This window comes from Anguilla anguilla, chromosome 16 (genome assembly GCF_013347855.1).
Source record: "Anguilla anguilla isolate fAngAng1 chromosome 16, fAngAng1.pri, whole genome shotgun sequence".
NCBI lineage: Eukaryota > Metazoa > Chordata > Actinopteri > Anguilliformes > Anguillidae > Anguilla > Anguilla anguilla.
The window spans coordinates 4,369,565-4,375,447 of record NC_049216.1 but is presented as its reverse complement, the minus strand read 5'-3'; the positions used below and the strand labels follow the sequence as shown (position 1 = coordinate 4,375,447).

General features: G+C 38.7%; 1 long non-coding RNA gene across 1 annotated transcript; it reads right to left on the bottom strand.

The window, feature by feature from the left end:
- Window positions 1-394: 394 nt before the first annotated feature.
- On the bottom strand, window positions 395-1,546 carry LOC118215829. The gene is made up of 5 exons (XR_004762898.1): window positions 1,519-1,546; window positions 1,366-1,443; window positions 1,034-1,206; window positions 607-739; window positions 395-463 (listed from the first exon to the last, which is right to left on the bottom strand). It is a non-coding gene; the product is annotated as an uncharacterized LOC118215829 (long non-coding RNA).
- Window positions 1,547-5,883: the final 4,337 nt, after the last annotated feature.

Here is a 5,883-nt window from a genome sequence, read left to right as displayed (position 1 = left end):
CTGTGTCATTACAGCAGAACTTATAACACCATGTTTTAATGAACGGATTAATATGCCTGTAACCTCAACACACATGGTCTGTTGCTTGATACTTTACTTTTTAAGAGTGCTCTCCAACTCTTGTATCTTGTCAGCCATGCTCTCCAATTGGCATTTAAGGGATTTTATCTCATCTCGTTGTATCTGACTCCCCTTATAAGCCTTCAAAGATTCCTTAGTGAAATGAGAAAGTGTGTGAAGAGAAACTGCTGCATAGAGAACACATGGCTTTTTAAGCTGTCAATCCACATGCTAACTTCACAATTTTCAATGTATTTCTGGACATTGTGCTGCTATTTCAAAATGTTACTAAAACTTTATTGATAACGTGGGCACATGCATTTCAGCATCTCACCTTTAGTATGTCGTTTTCATTTTTTGAAGAAATTTCCAAATCTGAAAAATGTTCTTCGAGTTCTTTTATCTATAATGGACGAGGAAAAGGCAATGAGATTTATTGAAGCTGTTCTCAAGATGTGCACAACAGGGAATAAAACTCCATGACACTAGAGAAAAGTAATTCTGGAAGGGAGAAGTACTGCAGGTCCAAGAGCTGGACTTGCTCACCTGGGTCTTGTAGGAATCCTCATTTGCCTGCCGTTTGGTGGTCATTGCCGTAAGGCTCATTTCACAGGCCTTGACCTCTGACAGTAACTGAGCCTCTCGCGCACGGTGAAGTTGTTCTTGCTGAGCCAGTTTCCTGAGATACAGAGACGCAGGGGGCATCAGCCTTCCTCTGGACAACCTGAACTTGACTTGACTCCATCCCATGACCAAATACATCCTCCACCAGCGTATTTGAGCAAATAAATGACGGTGCAGTGGACACTGTATTCCCACCAGTTCCCCTTTTAAGGACATTGTGTGTGCTTCGTATTTACCTGCATCATTACAAATAAAAGTATTATCTATTTTAGTTATTCTCAGGGATACACCAAAACCCTGAAAAAAAAGAATCTATTGCCTTCAGCTTTTCTAAGCCTGAAAAACGTACTGCTGTAGAGTCTGTTCCTTCTCCTGAAGCAGGTTGGTTATACTTTCCAGCGTCTTTTCAAGGCTTCCTTTGTCAGCCTCAAATATATTTTTCTGCTGATCCAGGTTAGCCTTAAATTCTCCATTCTCCCTTTCCATTCTCTCGCTGTGTGCCATATAGAACTTACAAGATTCCTTTTTGAAAAAAATAGATTGTGTATCAGGTTGCATGGCACAAATTATATACACACATAATTATGAATGTATATCTGGTACAGATTTGTTTGTGTTAAAAGTTGTTACCTGTGGCCACCAAGTTCATGAATGCACGACGTGACCATTACAACATCTTACCTTAAGCTTCTTGTTTTCCAGCTTGGTGGAGGCCAGGCTTTTTTTGTCCTCCTTACACTGCTGTTTGAGATCTTTTATCTGAAATAACATGGCACATGTTTGGCACATGTTGGTTAAAAGTTGTTCTTCAGCAAAGGGGCTTCTTTAACTCACGTTTCTCTTCAGGTCTTTTATTTCATTTAGTACTGCGATTGTCGCTGTGTTCATTTGTTGAACATGATGTCTTGTCCCTTAACAAAATCAATACCAAAACCATAAATCAACTGGAGGCTAGTAAAGTACTGAAACATGTAAGGTGTAAAAAACAAATCAATTATCAATTAAAGTACTTACATTCATATACCCTGCGTTTTATCTGGAAAGACAAGAGGGAGGAAGAGAGAAAAATATATTATACTCAAAACACTTACTGGCGACAAACTGCTTTAAAGGGCGTAATGAAGAACAGCTGGACCATCTGTGTTTTTAAATGTTTTTCTGAGAGTATTTAAAAACAGCAAAAATGGAGAGAGAGAAGCTTACACTGAACACTGTCCTCCAGATTATGAACAGACTAGCGATGTTCAGCAGGTGTATAGACCTGTCTTCCGTACTTGGACCTGGTCTCCATCTCTTGGGCCAATAGTCAATGAGCTGAACCAAATTCAACAAAAACCATGGGTCCAAAGCAGTGGGCTTTCATGTTGATTGAACACGTCTTATGCACTAATTATGTTGCTTTGCATAAAACATGTGCCAAATAAACAACAACAACAACAACAATAATAATAATAATAATAATAATAACAACAACAATAATAACAATAACAGCAACTACAGCAAAAAAAGAATAACACAACAATAACAACCACAACAACAATAACAATAATAATAATAATAATAATTATTATAATAATTATAATAATTATAATAATTATAATAATTATAATAATAATAATACACCTAATCTGAAGTGAGTCAAATAGACAGTGTACAACAATATAGGTAAAAACACTGATATTCTCAGTAAGGTTTATCAGGGTAGAAACCTGACAATAGCAAAGAAGCTCAATATTTTGAAAGGCACACTTTCATTAATTATTTGTCGGTAATATCAATATCATCGTGCTGTTTTTCATTCTAAAGCCTTGAATAAATAAAATGTACCGTGTCGGGAAGCTGAAGAACGTCTTGTATGGAAAATTCTCGAATGATCTGGGAATTTAGGGCTGGGAAAAAGAAAAGAATCACGTTAATTACAGATAAAATACAACTGAAATCACAACTGAACACAGTCTTTTGGGAGGATGACCAGAATATCTTCAATACAGTTAGCTAAATCTTTGGTTTCAAACAAAGCAGTTATATTCATGATAAAATCTTCTATTAATAATTTGTTTATTAAGTTGTTTATTTTATCAACTCATCCTTGTTCAGTCAACATATTTCCTTGTTTCTTCAAGCTTTCAAACATCAATTGTGTTTATACTGCAACTGAATTGTAAAATCCTGGTTAAACTGACTTGCGAGATATTCACTACCTGCTTAAGCTAACCTGGCTGGAGACAGTGACAAATTCACTTACCAAAGTTGGAAAATGCCCCAAAATGAAGGAAAAGGAACGACACCAGCGGCAAAATAAGCAGCCACCCTCGCAAAAATGCGATGGGTGGCATGCTTACATGCAACTGATGCTATTCTAGAGGCGATTCAGTAAATACGTTAGAAGAGTACAAGTTAAATCCAATAAATATATCATGTTGTTTGCTCCAGAAAGAATGCCAGTTATGAATAAGTGAACTTGGGCCAGCCACGTATATACTGCAGACTACTTCTTTAGAATGATGACATAAATTAACTTCTGTGATGTCATAATACCACAGAGGGCTTCGGTGCTAGACACTCTGCAGTGTTCTGAAAGGCCAAAATCAGGAAATGGCAATAGAACAATAAATTTATGCGTACTTATTCTCACCATGAGGGCAAAAACTAAGAAATTCAAAGCAACGGGCGCTCTGAGAACCCTCCTGAAAGAGGACACAAGTGCATTTTGCCTCCACAAGGACAGAAATTTCTCCAAGAATCACAGAGAAGAGAATTGAGAATTGCAGAAGTTGGTTGCATCTTGGGGTCACCAAGTCTCAACAAATTATATGGAAAAGTAAGTACAATTAGACGCCACTTCTATGCCAACATGCCATTTAGAAGGCTTGCCAGATCAAACCATTTGCTGTCTTCATACCACAATCACAAGCACCAGGAGTTTGCTAAATGTTACTGGGATTTAGACTGGAACTGGGTGATATGGACAGATGAGAAACAAATGGAGCGTGAGTGTGGCAAAATAAGAAATATAGTTGTGCAGAAATGACCCTTATTCCCATGGTGAAGTACGGTGGCAGATCTGATGAGGCTGTTTTTCCTCCAAAGGTCCTGAGAACCTTGTTAGGACACATGGCATCGTGGACTCCATCAAATGCCCGGAGATTTTAGACCAAAGTCGGGTTGCCTCTGCCAGAAGGCTCAAAGTGGGTCATGGCTGGATCTTCCAGGACAGATCCAAAGAATACCTCTAAATCTCTACAAAAATGGTTCACTGACCACAGAATCAAGTTTTTGTCTAGTCCCCTTACCTAAGAATCAAGTCCCCTGACCTGAGTCCCATTGAAACCTGTGGGCTGAGCTGAAGAGGAGAGTCTACAAGTGAGGACTCTGAAGGATCTGGAGATGTTCTCCAAGTAGGATTGGTCCTAGGTCCCTTGCCATGTGTTCTTCCGCCTCATCGAGCCTTACTGGAGAAGACTCAGTGCTGTTACCTTGGCAATGGGAAGTGCACCAAGTGCTAAATTAAGGGGTGCAAATGATTGTGATGCACATCTTCCTCAAAATATATATTTTATTTTATGTTTTTCTCTCTGATGAATGTGTTCACAATTAAAGTATTGAATTTTCTTGGAGCACAGAATAAATGTGATTAAAAAAATAAACAGAATGTAATCCAGGCCCGGCTCCAGCTGTCTGAGTCAGGGTGGGCCGAGTGGCATTTTGGGCGGGCAAAATACCATTAAGAAATACTATCAACCAACGTTTGTTTTTCAGTGAATAGGATATATCCAAATATGTAATAACCATGGCTATCACAACCTAAACTAATTTAAAGATGAAAGGGCCAAGTGACTTGAAAGAATTGAGGAAATATTAGGTAGCATTGCTTTGGAATACATCTTATTAATTTCGGTGAGGCAAGATAGCCTATATTGTTTGTAGTACCGTAACTTGGCGTCATTTTGATATCAATACTTTTAACGGCAGGCCTGGATTTTGGCAGTCTGAATGAATGAGTTATAGACGGGGTATGTCTTGTATGTGTGAGTAACTTGGCATTTTTGTGCGTTGAAAACGTGTTTTTTATGAGATACAGTATACCATGAATTGTAACGTTACAACTCTCAATTATAACGATTAGCCTACATGTTTGAGCGATTGCGATTTAATTGTAGGCTATTTTACATTATCCGTAGACCAAGCGTATGTGATGGGCAAATGTACGATAATTTTCTTTAAAATCCGATAATTTTAAGCCTCCTGTAGCCTACGATAGTTTAATATTTCCCACCTGGCAACGCTGGTAACGATTCTTCTTGATTTGTTGGGGACCTAATAAGGACGCAACAGTCTCACCCTTCTCCTGCCTTCTGCGAAATTCCGCCTATGCAGAAGTAGCTTGCAAATGACCCTGACTTGATGCATGCTTTTGTAGACCCCTGTCGCGTTCGAGTGTCTTTCTCCAGTTTGTGAATACAGGAGAGACGAACATATTATCCTTATCATTAGTTGCGGGACTACTAAAAACACGACAGGGAAAACAAAAGAATGCATCTTTCTTGATGGAGTATTCAAGCCAGGGTCTGGACTGATACCAAGCGGCTTGAAAGCATCTCTCCCTACCACTAATTAGTCGGCGGGGGTATGACTTTAGAAGTGGTCGACTTGCCGGGTTTCGGTTTAAGTGGTAGGCGACATTAGCAGCGCCACTGCTGCAAGGTTGACCAGCATCATTAGCCCCGCCGTTAACGTTATCGATAGCGTTACTAGGTCAACTGTTTTGTACATTTGTATTACTCAATTATATGGGGAATTTGAAAAAGAAATTATAGAGAGACACTGTAGTTAATACAAATCGCCAGGGTGGGCCAAGCTTGTGATTGGTTGGGCCAGGCCCAACCTGGCCCAACCGTGGAGCCGGGCCTGATGTAATCCATGCAATTTTTGCTCCTATTAATTGAAGTTGCCAACTATTTTGGTGGGCACTATGTTTAAATATATTTCAGATATATATTAAATACTGAATATTAAATGTATATTAAATTATGTGCCCTTGGTTTGCACAGATAAAATTCTACTGAATTTATAATAAAAAAAATGTAACCTTTGCACAAGAAAATTGAGTTTTGTAAAACTGGAAGTTGTGTGAAGTACAGGCTATATCTTATGAGGATAGATTGCTTATGAATCAAAAAAGAGAGAAATGTCCATCAA